At 45.3% G+C, this 18,150-nt stretch overlaps 1 protein-coding gene across 11 annotated transcripts in view; it reads right to left on the bottom strand.

Annotated features, from left to right (window-relative positions):
- Positions 1–18,150, bottom strand: part of LOC139577155 (myocyte-specific enhancer factor 2C-like) — a 120,441-nt gene that overhangs the window by 81,020 nt on the left and 21,271 nt on the right. For 4 of the 11 annotated variants that reach the window (XM_071404035.1, XM_071404032.1, XM_071404040.1 and 1 more), the window contains exon 1: positions 13,702–14,227. The exons of 2 other annotated variants lie outside the window; for them this stretch is intronic. The gene's annotated coding sequence lies outside the window, so the exon portion shown is untranslated. Of the gene's footprint in view, positions 1–13,701; positions 14,228–18,150 lie in introns of those variants that run through there. 5 more of the 11 variants (XM_071404028.1, XM_071404036.1, XM_071404039.1 and 2 more) reach the window with 2 other exon arrangements.

Here is an 18,150-nt window from a genome sequence, read left to right as displayed (position 1 = left end):
TTTATAAACTAATAGAAAGTGGTATTGGAGGGAAAACATATGATTTTATTAAATCAATGTACACTAAAAACAAATGTGCGGTTAAAATTGGCAACAAGCAAACAGACTTCTTCTCTCAGGGGCGGGGAGTGAAACAGGGCTGCCCAATAAGTCCAACATTATTTAACATCTACATGAATGAATTGGCAAAAACATTAGAAGAATCGACAGCACCTGGTATCACCCTACACAACACTGAAATCAAGTGTCTGCTGTACGCAGATGACCTGGTGCTGCTGTCTCCCACTAAAGAGGGGTTACAGCAACACCTAGATCATCTTCACAGGTTCTGTCAGACTTGGGCTCTGACCGTTAACCTAAAAAAAACAAATATAATGATATTCCAAAAAAGGTCCGGAAATAAGGATGACAAATATAAATTCTATTTGGACACAGTTCTATTAGAACACACCAAAAACTACACATATCTAGGACTAAATATCAGCAACACAGGTAGCTTTCACATGGCTGTGAATGAGCTGAGAGACAAAGCAAGAAGAGCATTCTATGCCATTAAAAGGAACATCAAAATTGAAATTCCAATTAGAATCTGGCTCAAAATTTTTCAATCAGTTATAGAACCAATTGCTCTATATGGCAGTGAAGTATGGGGTCCACTCTCTAATAATGAATTTACTAAATGGGACAAACATCCAATTGAAGTATTGCATGCAGAGTTTTGCAAGACTGTATTGCAAGTACAAAGAAAAACTCCAAATAACGCATGTAGGGCAGAATTGGGCCAATATCCCCTCCTCATTCGAATAGAAAAAAGAGCCATCAAATTTTACAACCATCTAAAAACAAGTGACCCTAAAACATTCCATCACACAGCTCTACAATGTCAAGAGATGAAACCAGAGAAGAGTCCCCTCAGCCAGCTGGTTCTGAGGCTCAGTTCACCAACCCAAACCAACCCCATAGAGCCTCGGGACAGCCCTCAGAAAATCTGGCCCAACCAAATCATCACAAAACAAAAATAAAAATATATAACCTATTGGAAAGACACCACAAAAAATCAAAGTAAACTTCAATGCTATTTGTCTCTAAACAGACAGTACATGGTGGCAGACTATCTGACCACTGTGACTGATAGAAAACTGAGGAAAACATTGACTAGGTACAGACTCAGTGAGCACAGTCTGGCTATAGAGACCGGTCGTCACAGACAAACCTGGCTGCCCAGGGAGGACAGGCTGTGCTCACTCTGCTCCAGGGGAGAGGTAGAGACAGAAGTGCATTTCCTACTACACTGTGACAAATACTCAGACCTAAGAGCATATTTCTTTCCCAAAATTATAATTCAATACAAAGAATTTGAAACTATAAAAGATGAAGAAAAATTCAAATATTTGTTGGGTGAAAAGCCAAAATGTGCAGTTTTGGCAGCCAAATATGTGTCCTCCTGCCACAGCCTGAGGGACAGCCAGTGAAAAATGCAAAGTAATGTTGATAATATTTCCCATTTAGCTTAGTTTTGTTTTGTCTTTCGTACCAGGTCATGTGTCTTCTCAGTCATGTTGACACTGGTCTACTACTGTTGCTTTAATGTATTGTTGTTCTGATTAATATTGTTGTTGTAGCTGTTATTAATGGTAATCCCATGTCCACTACTACTATTATTATTACTGTTAGTCCCACCATTTATTTATATATAAATATATATATATTTTGTGTATATATATACATATATATTTTATTTAAATTTTTCGATATGTATACTTTGACAATGTAAGTAATAATAACTTGCCATGTCAATAAAGTCAATTGAATTGAATTGAATTGAATTGATTTAAAAAAAATCCATTGCCAGTTGTTTCAGAACATGGGAGTAGAAAAAGGCTACAGTCACCAAGCCTGTCAGAGATCTCTATCAGAGAGCAATACAAAGACAATGCCTACACGGCCATACAACACCCAGATATAGTCAGCTTTAGGAACATGTCTGTGACTCTCCGTGACTCTCCGTCTCTCTCCCCCTCTCAGACTCTCTCCCCTCTCAGTCTCTCTCCCCTCTCAGTTTCTCTCCCCTCTCAGTCTCTCTCCCCTCTCAGTTTCTCTCCCCTCTCAGTCTCTCCCCCTCTCAGACTCTCACCCTTCTCAGTCTCTCTCCCCTCTCAGTCTCTCTCCCCTCTCAGACTCTCTCCCCCTCTCAGACTCTCACCCCTCTCAGTCTCTCTCCCCTCTCAGACTCTCTCTCCTCTCAGTCTCTCTCCCCCTCTCAGACTCTCTCTCCTCTCAGTCTCTCTCCCCTTCTCAGTCTCTCTCCCCTCTCAGTCTCTCTCCCCTCTCAGTCTCTCTCCCCTTCTCAGTCTCTCTCCCCTCTCAGACTCTCTCTCCTCTCAGTCTCTCTCCCCCTCTCAGACTCTCTCTCCTCTCAGTCTCTCTCCCCTCTCAGTCTCTCTCCCCTTCTCAGTCTCTCTCCCCTCTCAGTCTCTCTCCCCTCTCAGTCTCTCTCCCCTTCTCAGTCTCTCTCCCCTCTCAGTCTCTCTCCCCTTCTCAGTCTCTCTCCCCTCTCAGTCTCTCTCCCCCTCTCAGTCTCTCTCCCCTCTCAGTCTCTCTCCCCCTCTCAGTCTCTCTCCCCTCTCAGTTTCTCTCCCCCTCTCAGTCTCTCTCCCTTCTCAGTCTCTCTCCCCCTCTCAGTCTCTCTCCCCTCTCAGTCTCTCTCCCCCTCTCAGTCTCTCTCCCCTCTCAGTCTCTCTCCCCTCACAGTCTCTCTCACCCTCTCAGTCTCTCTCCCCTCTCAGTCTCTCCCCCTCTCAGTCTCTCTCCCCCTCTCAGTCTCTCTCCCCCTCTCAGTCTCTCTCCCCTCACAGTCTCTCTCCCCCTCTCAGTCTCTCTCCCCTCTCAGTCTCTCCCCCTCTCAGTCTCTCGCCCTCTCAGTCTCTCTCCCCTCTCAGTCTCTCTCCCCTCTCAGTCTCTCTCCCCTTCTCAGTCTCTCTCCCCTCTCAGTCTCTCTCCCCCTCTCAGTCTCTCTCCACTCTCAGTTTCTCTCCCCTCTCAGTCTCTCTCCCCTCTCAGTTTCTATCCCCTCTCAGTCTCTCTCCCCCTCTCAGTCTCTCTCCCCCTCTCAGTCTCTCTCCCCCTCTCAGTCTCTCTCCCCTCTCAGTCTCTCTCTCCTTCTCAGTCTCTCTCCCCCTCTCAGTCTCTCTCCCCTCTCAGTCTCTCTCCCCTTCTCAGTCTCTCTCCCCCTCTCAGTCTCTCTCCCCTCTCAGTTTCTCTCCCCTCTCAGTTTCTCTCCCCTCTCAGTCTCTCTCCCCTCTCAGTTTCTCTCCCCTCTCAGTCTCTCTCTCCTTCTCAGTCTCTCTCCCCCTCTCAGTCTCTCTCCCCCTCTCAGTCTCTCTCCCCCTCTCAGTCTCTCTCCCCTCTCAGTTTCTCTCCCCTCTCAGTTTCTCTCCCCTCTCAGTCTCTCTCCCCTCTCAGTTTCTCTCCCCTCTCAGTTTCTCTCCCCTCTCAGTCTCTCTCCCCTCTCAGTCTCTCTCCCCTCTCAGTCTCTCTCTCCTTCTCAGTCTCTCTCCCCCTCTCAGTCTCTCTCCCCTCTCAGTCTCTCTCCCCTTCTCACTCTCTCCCCCTCTCAGTCTCTCTGCCCCTCTCAGTCTCTCTCCCCTCTCAGTCTCTCCCCCTCTCAGTCTCTCTCCCCCTCTCAGTCTCTCTCCCCTCTCAGTCTCTCTCCCCTCACAGTCTCTCTCCCCTCTCAGTTTCTCTCCCCTCTCAGTCTCTCTCCCCTCTCAGTTTCTCTCCCCTCTCAGTCTCTCTCCCCCTCTCAGTCTCTCTCCCCCTCTCAGTCTCTCTCCCCCTCTCAGTCTCTCTCCCCTTCTCAGTCTCTCTCCCCTCTCAGTCTCTCTCTCCTTCTCAGTCTCTCTCCCCTCTCAGTCTCTCTCCCCTTCTCAGTCTCTCTCCCCTTTCAGTCTCTCTCTCCTTCTCAGTCTCTCCCCCTCTCAGTCTCTCTCCCCTTCTCAGTCTCTCTCCTCTCTCAGTCTCTCTCTCCTTCTCAGTTTCTCTCCCCTCTCAGTCTCTCTCCCCTCTCAGTCTCTCTCCCCTCTCAGTCTCTCTCTCCTTCTCAGTCTCTCTCCCCCTCTCAGTCTCTCTCCCCTCTCAGTCTCTCTCCCCTTCTCAGTCTCTCTCCCCCTCTCAGTCTCTCTCCCCCTCTCAGTCTCTCTCCCCCTCTCAGTCTCTCTCCCCCTCTCAGTTTCTCTCCCCTCTCAGTCTCTCTCCCCCTCTCAGTCTCTCTCCCCCTCTCAGTCTCTCTCCCCTTCTCAGTCTCTCTCCCCTTTGAGTTTTTTTTCCCCTCTCAGTCTCTCTCCCCTCTCAGTCTCTCTCTCCTTCTCAGTCTCTCTCTCCTTCTCAGTCTCTCTCCCCCTCTCAGTCTCTCTCCCCTCTCAGTCTCTCTCCCCCTCTCAGTCTCTCTCCCCTCTCAGTCTCTCTCCCCCTCTCAGTCTCTCTCTCCTTCTCAGTCTCTCCCCCTCTCAGTCTCTCTCCCCTTCTCAGTCTCTCTCCCCTCTCAGTCTCTCTCTCCTTCTCAGTCTCTCTCCCCCTCTCAGTCTCTCTCCCCTCTCAGTCTCTCTCCCCTTCTCAGTCTCTCTCCCCCTCTCAGTCTCTCTCCCCCTCTCAGTCTCTCTCCCCCTCTCAGTCTCTCTCCCCCTCTCAGTTTCTCTCCCCTCTCAGTCTCTCTCCCCCTCTCAGTCTCTCTCCCCCTCTCAGTCTCTCCCCCCCTCTCAGTCTCTCTCCCCTTCTCAGTCTCTCTCCCCTCTCAGTCTCTCTCTCCTTCTCAGTCTCTCTCTCCTTCTCAGTCTCTCTCCCCCTCTCAGTCTCTCTCCCCTCTCAGTCTCTCTCCCCCTCTCAGTCTCTCTCCCCTCTCAGTCTCTCTCCCCTCTCAGTCTCTCTCCCCTTCTCAGTCTCTCTCCCCCTCTCAGTCTCTCTCCCCTTCTCAGTCTCTCTCCCCTTCTCAGTCTCTCTCCCCTCTCAGTCTCTCTCTCCTTCTCAGTCTCTCTCCCCTCTCAGTCTCTCTCTCCTTCTCAGTCTCTCTCCCCTCTCAGTCTCTCTCCCCTCTCAGTCTCTCTCCCCCTCTCAGTCTCTCTCCCCTCTCAGTCTCTCTCCCCTCACAGTCTCTCTCCCCCTCTCAGTCTCTCTCCCCTCTCAGTCTCTCTCCCCCTTTCAGACTCTCTCTCCCCCTCTCAGTCTCTCCCCTCTCAGTCTCTCTCCCCCTCTCAGTCTCTCTCCCCTCTCAGTCTCTCTCCCCTCACAGTCTCTCTCCCCTCTCAGTTTCTCTCCCCTCTCAGTCTCTCTCCCTCTCAGTTTCTCTCCCCTCTCAGTCTCTCTCCCCCTCTCAGTCTCTCTCCCCCTCTCAGTCTCTCTCCCCCTCTCAGTCTCTCTCCCCTTCTCAGTCTCTCTCCCCTCTCAGTCTCTCTCTCCTTCTCAGTCTCTCTCCCCTCTCAGTCTCTCTCTCCTTCTCAGTCTCTCTCCCCTCTCAGTCTCTCTCTCCTTCTCAGTCTCTCTCCCCTCTCAGTCTCTCTCCCCTTCTCAGTCTCTCTCCCCCTCTCAGTCTCTCTCCCCTCTCAGTTTCTCTCCCCTCTCAGTCTCTCTCCCCCTCTCAGTCTCTCTCCCCTCTCAGTCTCTCTCTCCTTCTCAGTCTCTCTCCCCTCTCAGTCTCTCTCCCCTTCTCAGCCCTCTCGTCTCCCCCCCTCTCAGTCTCTCTCCCCCTCTCAGTCTCTCTCCCCTCTCAGTCTCTCTCTCCTTCTCAGTCTCTCTCCCCTCTCAGTCTCTCTCCCCTTCTCAGTCTCTCTCCCCCTCTCAGTCTCTCTCCCCTTCTCAGTCTCTCCCCCTCTCAGTCTCTCTCCCCCTCTCAGTTTCTCTCCCCTCTCAGTCTCTCTCCCCCTCTCAGTCTCTCTCCCCTCTCAGTTTCTCTCCCCTCTCAGTCTCTCTCCCCCTCTCAGTCTCTCTCCCCCTCTCAGTCTCTCTCCCCCTCTCAGTCTCTCTCCCCTTCTCAGTCTCTCTCCCCTCTCAGTCTATCTCTCCTTCTCAGTCTCTCTCCCCTCTCAGTCTCTCTCTCCTTCTCAGTCTCTCTCCCCTCTCAGTCTCTCTCCCCTTCTCAGTCTCTCTCCCCCTCTCAGTCTCTCTCCCCTCTCAGTCTCTCTCCCCTCTCAGTCTCTCTTTCCTTCTCAGTCTCTCTCCCCTCTCAGTCTCTCTCTCCTTCTCAGTCTCTCTCCCCTCTCAGTCTCTCTCCCCTTCTCAGTCTCTCTCCCCCTCTCAGTCTCTCTCCCCTCTCAGTCTCTCTCCCCTCTCAGTCTCTCTCTCCTTCTCAGTCTCTCTCCCCTCTCAGTTTCTCTCCCCTCTCAGTCTCTCTCCCCCTCTCAGTCTCTCTCCCCCTCTCAGTCTCTCTCCCCTCTCAGTCTCTCTCCCCCTCTCAGTCTCTCTCCCCTCTCAGTCTCTCTCCCCTCACAGTCTCTCTCCCCCTCTCAGTCTCTCTCCCCCTCTCAGTCTCTCTCCCCTCTCAGTTTCTCTCCCCTCTCAGTCTCTCTCCCCCTCTCAGTCTCTCTCCCCCTCTCAGTCTCTCTCCCCCTCTCAGTCTCTCTCCCCTCTCAGTCTCTCTCCCCTCTCAGTCTCTCTCCCCTTCTCAGTCTCTCTCCCCTCTCAGTCTCTCTCCCCTCTCAGTCTCTCTCCCCTTCTCAGTCTCTCTCCCCCTCTCAGTCTCTCTCCCCTTCTCAGTCTCTCTCCCCCTCTCAGTCTCTCTCCCCCTCTCAGTCTCTCTCCCCTCTCAGTCTCTCTCCCCCTCTCAGTCTCTCTCCCCTCTCAGTCTCTCTCCCCTTCTCAGTCTCTCTCCCCCTCTCAGTCTCTCTCCCCCTCTCAGTCTCTCTCCCCTCTCAGTCTCTCTCCCCCTCTCAGTCTCTCTCCCCTCTCAGTCTCTCTCCCCTCTCAGTCTCTCTCCCCCTCTCAGTCTCTCTCCCCTCTCAGTCTCTCTCCCCCTCTCAGTCTCTCTCCCCTCTCAGTCTCTCTCCCCTCTCAGTCTCTCTCCCCCTCTCAGTCTCTCTCCCCTCTCAGTCTCTCTCCCCCTCTCAGTCTCTCTCCCCTCTCAGTCTCTCTCCCCTCTCAGTCTCTCTCCCCCTCTCAGTCTCTCTCCCCCTCTCAGTCTCTCTCCCCTCTCAGTCTCTCTCCCCCTCTCAGTCTCTCTCCCCTCTCAGTCTCTCTCCCCTCTCAGTCTCTCTCCCCTCTCAGTCTCTCTCCCCTCTCAGTCTCTCTCACCCTCTCAGTCTCTCTCCCCTCTCAGTCTCTCTCCCCCTCTCAGTCTCTCTCCCCCTCTCAGTCTCTCTCCCCTCTCAGTCTCTCTCCCCCTCTCAGTCTCTCTCCCCCTCTCAGTCTCTCTCCCCTCTCAGTCTCTCTCCCCTCTCAGTCTCTCTCCCCTCTCAGTCTCTCTCCCCTCTCAGTCTCTCTCCCCCTCTCAGTCTCTCTCCCCCTCTCAGTCTCTCTCCCTCTCTCAGTCTCTCTCCCCTCACAGTCTCTCTCCCCTCCTAGTCTCTCCCCCTCTCAGTCTCTCTCCCCCTCTCAGTCTCTCTCCCCTCTCAGTCTCTCCCCCTCTCAGTCTCTCTCCCCTTCTCAGTCTCTCTCCCCTCTCAGTCTCTCTCCCCTCTCAGTCTCTCCCCCTCTCAGTCTCTCTCCCCCTCTCAGTCTCTCTCCCCTCTCAGTCTCTCCCCCTCTCAGTTTCTCTTTCTGTTTCTTTCTACATTCTAAATGTTGGAGACATCCCTGTATGACACATTCTTTGGAGGCCGGCCCCTGGTCTGGGAATGGCACAGATGACAGTGGAGAGGAACAGTGGTGTGGTCTTTGGCAGGACACTGCCTGGGTAAAGCTGTGTGCTCTACAGAACAGAGTGTATTCCTACTGTAGCGTCTCCACTCTGACAGTATTATTCACTAACAATGTTTTCAACGGTGGCCACTGACTTCAACAGAGAACTTCCTGCTAATCGATCCTGTGGATACAGAGCTGTGGCTTTGTGACATAAAATAACCCGGAGCATTCAAAATGAACACTATAATCAGCTTTTAACTGCACTGGTCAGGGTGTATGTGAGAAACTCCGCCTCTGGCCCCATGAACACAGGATCTTCTAAAAAACACCTATTAGTGAGCTGTGAAGCACGGCGGCAGGAGGCAGCAGGCAGGCAGCATTGGTGGCAGCGGTGGGCTTTCAGATGGATGTTAGAGTATGTGAGGCCAGGGCACAGAGGAACCTCTGTGCGTCTCACCGGACCATGTTTCAGAATGACTCGGCTATGTTGCTAGGGTGACAAAGATAAATTACAGTCACTGGAAAATATTTCTGCACTCCCCCCCCCCCCTACTTTTTTTTCTTGTCATTGGGTGAAGTCCAACAGCATGCCACACCAAAGGGGAGGTGGGACTTGTCTCTGAACAGTGAGGGAGAAGTCGTCCCTCGCTACGCTACACCACACCACACCACGGCAGAGGCACAGGTCAGCCACTGTGTTTTTATCAAGGAACATGCCTTTCATCTCAGAGTTGATGTGCACCAAGAGCAAACAACTCACGCCTCTGACCCACCCCAAAAAAGATTTGGAGTTATTTCCACTTGTACTTCACAGCACATTTAGAGCAGGTAAAATAGACAATTCAAGATGAAGTAAAAATAATATATATAATATATATAATAAAAATACAACTTGTAATCTATAATGCCTAATGTCTGGCTTTTCTAATGCCTGAAAATGAACTTTCACTGACACACTAGACATACTGTATATACATGCAGTAAAAGCTATTCATATCTACTTTAAAGTAATACAACCCGGGCTCATAATATCATGTACAGACTTACTGGGTGTATCGAGTACTGTTTGGAATGTATCCCATATCCTTCTCTAAATGTTTATCTCCCTCTTATCACATCCAACCCTCCTTTCTCTGTTGTCTTCTGTCCTCCTCTCTCAATCAAAATATTCCAGGGCAGAGGTCTACATGGCGAGCTCCATATGTGGGTGTTTTAGGTGGATCTTAGCCTGGCATATATGCAGTTAAAGGCTGGAGCTGGTGATATTAGTAGTCTATGTGGTCAGTAGCGCTGAGATCAGTCCTGTCCTGTCTTGCCCAGACCACCCAGCAAGCAGCCGCCATGATGACCAGGCCTGACAGGAAACAGGAAACAGGAAACCGGAAGCAACAGGCAGGAAGTCCTGTTCATCTAGTCTAGTCCATTTGGAATACAACAACATCTCTATCACACATTAGGAGTTACTGACTTCAGTCAGCACAATGGACAGAAACAGTTTTTCTCTCCTACAAGCTCTTCAACCCTGTCAATCTCTTTCCTTATCGTTTAATTCTGTCTCTTTCAAAGGCTGTATTACATTCTCTTTCATACAATTTGTTTCTCCTCAGTTTATCTTTCCAGCCATCACACTGACACTTTCTTCTCGACTCTGCCATCTTTCCAGACATCAATTCCTCCATGTGAGAATACAAAAAAAGACATGAATTTTTATTTAAATGTCTACCAACAGACACACAAACTAATTCAAACAAACACACACAAACACACACAAACAGAGACACACACACAGACACACACTCACAAACAAAAGGAACACCAAACACAAAGCACAGCACAGCTAGAATTCTACATTATGCAGAAATATTCTAAAATGTGTTTTACAATACAATTAAACATCAAAGCATGAGATATTCCTCTGTGATCTTTAACACCCTAGTGAACAAACCCCACACACCCCCTTCCGCTTACAGCACCGAGGAAAAGTTGCTGAACGTCATGGCTAATTACTAGATAGAGAAAGAATACTTCGTTATACAAACCAGGACACACTCATATCTAAATTGAAATACATCATAAAACATTGAAGGACTACAATACTTTCTTGGGCTTATTTATTAACTTTATTAGTAATTGCAGCCTAATAAAGATACTGTGACAATGCTCGCAATAAACACAAACACAGGGGGAAATATTCCCAACACATACATCAGTTAGGACAATATAATTGGGATCTGCACTAAATTAGTAAAAAAACACATGCTTAAGTTGCCCAGATACTTTTTGTAAGTAAATAAAATGAAGCTAAACACAACAATATTCAGCCCATATCTAGCTGTAGAGGGAACACCCGCCTTACAATAAACAAGGGCTCACACTGAAACCCCTCAAGTTATCAAATGATTTGAATCTGCTCCAATACAGCAGAAAAACTCCACTGAGCTATTCCGAGCAGAGCTCAGCTCTATTGCACTGTTCATTTCAGATCAAATAGGAGAAGAAAAGCACCCTTCCTGTGTACTGTACGCTGGAGTTCCTGCGTGTGTCATCGTCACATTTGTGGAAAAAGGACCCAAAAATAGAATGTCATTTGTGAGAATATCACCTCATGGTGTAAAATATGATGTGTCCTCCTCATCTGAAGTAAATAAGATTCCTCTGAATTGCTTTGAATGTTACCTGCTTCTTTAAGCTGAAGGGCATAAAGTGCAATTACTTCAGTATCTAGTATCTACCACAAGATCTTGCTAACCTGCAAATGAAAGTGTTTTACTGATGTTTAACTGAGCAAACTCTGCAAACCCCTTCCAAAACATTTGCGACCATTACTGGGGAAAAAAAATCTAACTTTAAAGTAAAGCAATACGGGCTATTAAATTATTTGCTCAAACGTAAACGCTTCTGATGTTTCTATTTAGAAAAATGTTTTCATAGATTTACTTTTTCCTTCATTAGGATGGTATTTTGAACCATGCCTTGCTTATGTAGCACATGCCCATAAGTATCACTGTCGAGACTATTCCCTTCAAACGTAAGAGACCAAATTCAGCAGTCCTTTTTAGAGTTTACGGAGCATGCTAGTGTACGCCTTAAATCAAGCACTCTTTGACAGATTTCCTTATTTCCCTGAATGCCAACAGAGAGCTGAACTCTCTCAGGTCATGCTGTTGAATATCAACCAGTAAATCTTCTCTCTGTTTATAAATCAGTACTAGAGAGGAACATTCTAACTACACTGGTCACTCAGAGGAAGCTGAAGATGTTTTTTGGATTTACAGAAAAGCAGTGATCCTGGCACAAAGGGTGTCCCTTCACTTGAATAAAGCTTTATTGAGCCCCTGGTGTACAGCGATGTGCTTCCACAATCAGCTAAATGCCCTGGCCAATCAGAGTGACACGTGACCCCCTAATCCCTCTTTGTGAGAAGGGTAAGAGCATGTTGTCACTGTTGGTTTTGTGAATTGGCATCTAAAATCCCCAATGATTTGTTAGGAAGGACATGTCTGAGAAGAGTAAGAGAAACAAAGCAGAGAGAGAGAGGGAGAGAGAGAACAGTGAGAGAGCAGAGAGAGAGCGAGAGAGAGAGCGAGAGCGAGAGCAAGAGCGAGAGCGAGAGCGAGAGCGAGAGAGAGAGAGAGAGAGAGAGAGAGAGAGAGAGAGAGTGTGTGTGACTCTGATATTACAGAGTTTGGCTGAGAGAGTACTCTGTGTGTAATCGTGTGTCCACATGTGAGCACTCACCTTCCCTCTGAGCAGATTAACCTAACTCTAAATCCCGAGAGAGCAACAGGCGAGCGACACAAAGAACATCTTCATTGATGGTGGGAGTGGGAAGGAGTACAGTAAAGGTGTGAGCGTATGTCCACTACTCCTTGCCAAAGGACAACTTCCCGTCTACTCTTTCACAACAGAACGTCGAGAACATTCTGAGTAATGCAAAATACACTGGAACCTTGAATCAAACAAGCAAATCCCACTTTACTGAATACTGAGCTGATATTACTGATAAACGCAGAGACATTAGCCTTGCACTGAGCGTTGCTTGTATTTCCCGTAGTCCAACAGCCCAGAGGTAGTAGCAACTCTAAAAGCCTCTGGATGGGGCTGTACTTTTCCAGAATGTCCTCACAATCACTGCCTCTGCTCAACTCCTTCTTACAAAATAATACAGAAACTTTAGAATTTGGCAATTCAATAATTGTGACTCATTTTGAGAAATCATGGCATTGAGTAAATAGATAATTTTCATTTCACATCATGATACTAATTTACAGTATAAAAAGTATTATTATATTAATATTAGATATACAAGCGCATACAATCTACATAATACATACTCAGTCTTAGCCAGCTAAGTTTCCCTAGGGTATCAGAAATGAAGGCACTATTTAATATATAAAACGTGCCTTACTCTATTTGTGTCAATATCTATGAGGGGTTCCAAACTATATTATATCCAAAATATTAATGCAATTTTAATTTACATTTCTCAAAAGTCATGACAATTACCACAGGTTATTTCAGACAGTGTTCCCTGTCCCACTCTTTATAACAAGCTCAAATTAGCCGGGTTTAAAGACACGCTTCAAGAAAACGATCAGAAGAAAATCAGGGAGTTCACAGAACATTTCTACTGTACAAAAGCTATCATGAGTGAAATGTTATATATAATATATTTGTTCAATGAATTTAGAGCCCTGACTTTACAGCCAAAAGATATGCTATGCATATAGCTTAATAAGTATGTACTTATATTTCTGATGGGTAGAAACGGCAAAAACCTACTAGTATCTTCCATAAGCCCCAAGAAAACAGACACACTTTAGTTTGTCTGAATTGTCACACTAGGCTATCTATCCTCCACAATTTAGCTACATTGCTTGACTGACTATAATTACACATGAATATTGTATAGTTCGATGTTCTATTAGACTGTGAAACTATGGCATACAAATCCAGCAGCGAAGCTGAATCATTTGATCTGGCAGTAATGTCAGTTAACAGGTGTGAATGTGACTTGTTAAATATCATTAAAAATAGTAAATTAAGACAACTAACTAGCATCTCGATAATATACCAGTAAAACATGATCATGTTGAGTTGCATTAATTCAGAACGCATTGGGAAACTTTGTTGTAATGTAAAATGTGTCAAGCCTAACTTCTGACAAGTTGAATTCAATCTACAAAATGAGCCACTCATATAAAGGAAGGTATACTTCATTATTAATCATTATTAACAGTCAATACTTTACTAATTTGTGAGACCAGCAGAAATTGTGATTTTTATTCCGGGTTGTGACTTGTTATAAATGTATCTACGCGCCTACCGGTATATATATATAGAGATAGATTAATTTAAATATATAGATTAGTTTAAAATATATATATATATATTTAAACTAATAGGCCTATAGAAATATTTCAGAGGAATTATTGTAAAATGCTGCATAATATAATGTCATAACACTTCAATATAAGACGCTGCCAGTAGCTCTATCAGTCTATTGTGCGCCTGTGGATATGGTGCTGCGATATTGTGGGAAGGAAACACTGCAAGGTCAAAGCAACACTTATGTGACAACAAAACCACGAGACATAACTTGACTCTCGTACTTATTTTGCTGCTTGTGGCCTATTTAATTAACAGACACAGTTGTCATAGGCTTTGAGATAAGATGTTCATTGTCACATTGTATCAATAGGTGTAGTGAAGTTTTTGGGGAGGTAACGCGCTTCAAAATAGCGCACAAGTTTCCCGGTGATGTCAAACTGACACCAAAGATTATAAATAAAGACGCCTCGCTGCTTCCATCGAGATACAACGTGTCCTCTGGATATGACAAATATTTGATAGATGTAGGAGCACGTTACTCACTTTATTATGCATGAAATCTGTCCGGTAAGTGCGAGATACCACAGGCAGTCTCCGGTTGTGTCGTCCGGCCGAATGACAGAGCGTACAGGAAGCCGTTGGGTGCCCGGGATGGACTTCGCAAAGACGCACTTAAATCCAGCACTGGCAGCAACGCAACTCAAAAAAGAACGGCACTATGAAATAATATCAAAAACTAGCCGCTCTCTCGTCTGACTGTGTCTTTGAGGACAGTGAGGATGGTTGCTTGGTCTCCAGTGATGTGTCGGCGAAAAGAAGGGACGGTTGAAGCCGTGGACGTCTGTAGCTGATGATGTTGTGAGGGCTGTTTCTCTTCGCTCCCACAATCCTGTCTCTCCCTCACCCTCTCCCAGCGCAGAGAAATATTAGGTTTTACTCCTGAAAGGGGGCGGGCTCACATTTCTCAACTACTTTGATGAGAGAGGCTTAGCACTAATGCATTATTATCACAAACCTGATAAAGTGGACGGACAATTAAGCACTGTGAAAGGACTGTCAGAGAGTATGATTATGGCGGCTATGTGCTTTAAATAAATAACCGTGGAGGGTGTGCTTTTAACTTGTGCAGCTGGCCCACCTAATGAAATTCATGTGGCCAAACTGTTGTGGTTGTTGTCCTTGTAATTGATTCTATTAACATTTCACACTGTCATTAATTAAGCGTGAAATATGTAGGCCCAGTTTACTGTAATATTGTCTTTGGTCGGATGCAGCATAGCCTATAGACTAAACAGGCACAATTATAGTAATAATAATAATAATAATAATACAGTGTTTCATTTTTGTCACAGGACAATTTCTAAAAAGATTCAGATATTTACATAAGTAAATGTTTCTGTGAGAAAATGTAATGTTGTTCATCTACAGTTGTTCTGCATCTGTCAATCATTCTCCATGCTCCAGTTATCTCCCAAGATAAGGCCTGACACAGAGAGTAAACATGAGCAAATTAGCACGGGTTATCCCCCAACCAAATGATTTCAAATCATCCACTCAATTAGTGTGAAGATAACAATTGGAACAGCAAGTATGCCACTTCAGATAAGACAAAGGAGCCGAAACTATTTGTGAGATGGACCTCAGATAGGTTCGATAATACCAGAGTTCTAATATATTCACATTGTGCATCTCAGCTTCAAGATTCTTGAATAGTTGTTTAAAAAATAGTCCTCTTAATTTCCCCTAGTAAGAAATGTTTGGCCTTTGTGTCAAAAGTCTACCTGGCTGTAGAATAGCTTAGCATTATTTTAACCCTTTATCTGCTGGGCAGGCCTGTCACCTCAGTACTGTACAAGGCAAGTCTGAGAAAAAAGAGGAACATGAAATCAGTTAATAAATAAATCAAGCTGGCTAATCTGCTTGACGGGCGGACACTAGGGTCTGTAACTGAAACCTTTGGTGTCCGATTACTCGGGATACCACCTTCACGTCACGTGACCCTTTAATCTTTAATTGAATTTCCTCTGGATGAACCCTAGAACAATCGATAGGCTAGAGTCTATTAGACATAGGAGGCCCATCGCACAACATGACAGCTAACAAGGGTAGGCCATGGAGCTCAGCATGCTGAAACACTAAGTGACCCCCACACATGACACAGGTCACATAGTAACTTTAACATAACACACAACTTTGTAGTTGAATGACATGGGATAGAGGAATCTTAGTCCTGAGATGATTTGTGGCTATACAGTTACCAACAAAATGTTACAAATCTGCAGACATTGTTGTGCCACCTTGTTTTTCTGTGGACAACAATTTTAGGACATTGATACGTCTGCTCATCTCACATTCTCCTTGTAGTCTTTTGCTCAGTTGTCTTGTAAATAGATTGACTTAGTATCCTAAACTGGTCTGACGCATTCATCTGGCACGCTGATAGCAACCCCACACCCCCTTTAATCTATCTTTTTTTTGTTTAAAATAAGCTTTATTTAAGTTTTCCACATTTATCAGTCATAATAGGCTAGTTCATATATTGTAAATACAATTCAGCTTTCACATCAATACATGGCTTCATTATTGCATGGTTTACAGATTTAATAGTGTCCATGGAGGTTTTTGTAGGCCTAATAGTGTCCATTAAGGTTTTTGTAGACCTAATAGTGTCCATGAAGGTTTTTGTAGGCCTAATAGTGTCCATGGAGAATTTTTGTAGACCTAATAGTGTCCATGAAGGTTTTTGTAGGCCTAATAGTGTCCATGAAGGTTTTTGTAGGCCTATTAGTGTCCATGAAGGTTTTTGTAGGCCTAATAGTGTCCATGGAGGTTTTTGTAGACCTAATAGTGTCCATGAAGGTTTTTGTAGACCTAATAGTGTCCATGAAGGTTTTTGTATGCCTAATAGTGTCCATGAAGGTTTTTGTAGACCTAATAGTGTCCATGGAGGTTTTTGTAGGCCTAATAGTGTCCATGAAGGTTTTTGTAGACCTAATAGTGTCCATCAAGGTTTTTGTAGGCCTAATAGTGTCCATGAAGGTTTTTGTAGACCTAATAGTGTCCATGGAGGTTTTTGTAGGCCTAATAGTGTCCATGAAGGTTTTTGTAGACCTAATAGTGTCCATGAAGGTTTTTGTAGACCTAATAGTGTCCATGAAGGTTTTTGTAGGCCTAATAGTGTCCATGAAGGTTTTTGTAGACCTAATAGTGTCCATGGAGGTTTTTGTAGGCCTAATAGTGTCCATCAAGGTTTTTGTAGACCTAATAGTGTCCATGGAGGTTTCTGTAGGCCTAATAGTGTCCATGGAGGTTTTTGTAGACCTAATAGTGTCCATCAAGGTTTTTGTAGACCTAATAGTGTCCATGGAGGTTTTTGTAGGCCTAATAGTGTCCATGGAGGTTTTTGTAGGCCTAATAGTGTCCATGGAGGTTTTTGTAGGCCTAATAGTGTCCATGGAGGTTTTTGTAGGCCTAATAGTGTCCATGGAGGTTTTTGTAGGCCTAATAGTGTCCATCAAGGTTTTTGTAGGCCTAATAGTGTCCATGAAGGTTTTTGTAGGCCTAATAGTGTCCATCAAGGTTTTTGTAGACCTAATAGTGTCCATGAAGGTTTTTGTAGGCCTAATAGTGTCCATCAAGGTTTTTGTAGACCTAATAGTGTCCATCAAGGTTTTTGTAGACCTAATAGTGTCCATCAAGGTTTTTGTAGACCTAATAGTGTCCATGGAGGTTTTTGTAGGCCTAATAGTGTCCATGAAGGTTTTTGTAGACCTAATAGTGTCCATGAAGGTTTTTGTAGACCTAATAGTGTCCATGAAGGTTTTTGTAGGCCTAATAGTGTCCATGAAGGTTTTTGTAGACCTAATAGTGTCCATGGAGGTTTTTGTAGGCCTAATAGTGTCCATCAAGGTTTTTGTAGACCTAATAGTGTCCATGGAGGTTTTTGTAGGCCTAATAGTGTCCATGGAGGTTTTTGTAGACCTAATAGTGTCCATCAAGGTTTTTGTAGACCTAATAGTGTCCATGGAGGTTTTTGTAGGCCTAATAGTGTCCATGGAGGTTTTTGTAGGCCTAATAGTGTCCATGGAGGTTTTTGTAGGCCTAATAGTGTCCATGGAGGTTTTTGTAGGCCTAATAGTGTCCATGGAGGTTTTTGTAGGCCTAATAGTGTCCATCAAGGTTTTTGTAGGCCTAATAGTGTCCATGAAGGTTTTTGTAGGCCTAATAGTGTCCATCAAGGTTTTTGTAGACCTAATAGTGTCCATGAAGGTTTTTGTAGACCTAATAGTGTCCATGGAGGTTTTTGTAGGCCTAATAGTGTCCATGGAGGTTTTTGTAGGCCTAATAGTGTCCATCAAGGTTTTTGGAGGCCTAATAGTGTCCATGAAGGTTTTTGTAGGCCTAATAGTGTCCATGAAGGTTTTTGTAGGCCTAATAGTGTCCATGAAGGTTTTTGTAGACCTAATAGTGTCCATGAAGGTTTTTGTAGACCTAATAGTGTCCATGAAGGTTTTTGTAGGCCTAATAGTGTCCATCAAGGTTTTTGTAGACCTAATAGTGTCCATGAAGGTTTTTGTAGACCTAATAGTGTCCATCAAGGTTTTTGTAGACCTAATAGTGTCCATCAAGGTTTTTGTAGACCTAATAGTGTCCATCAAGGTGTTTGTAGACCTAATAGTGTCCATGGAGGTTTTTGTAGGCCTAATAGTGTCCATGAAGGTTTTTGTAGACCTAATAGTGTCCATGAAGGTTTTTGTAGACCTAATAGTGTCCATGAAGGTTTTTGTAGGCCTAATAGTGTCCATGAAGGTTTTTGTAGACCTAATAGTGTCCATGGAGGTTTTTGTAGGCCTAATAGTGTCCATCAAGGTTTTTGTAGACCTAATAGTGTCCATGGAGGTTTTTGTAGGCCTAATAGTGTCCATGAAGGTTTTTGTAGGCCTAATAGTGTCCATGAAGGTTTTTGTAGACCTAATAGTGTCCATCAAGGTT

The sequence above is a fragment of the Salvelinus alpinus genome, chromosome 5, assembly GCF_045679555.1.
Source record: "Salvelinus alpinus chromosome 5, SLU_Salpinus.1, whole genome shotgun sequence".
NCBI classification, from domain to species: Eukaryota; Metazoa; Chordata; class Actinopteri; order Salmoniformes; family Salmonidae; genus Salvelinus; species Salvelinus alpinus.
This window is presented reverse-complemented; position numbering and strand designations above follow the sequence as displayed.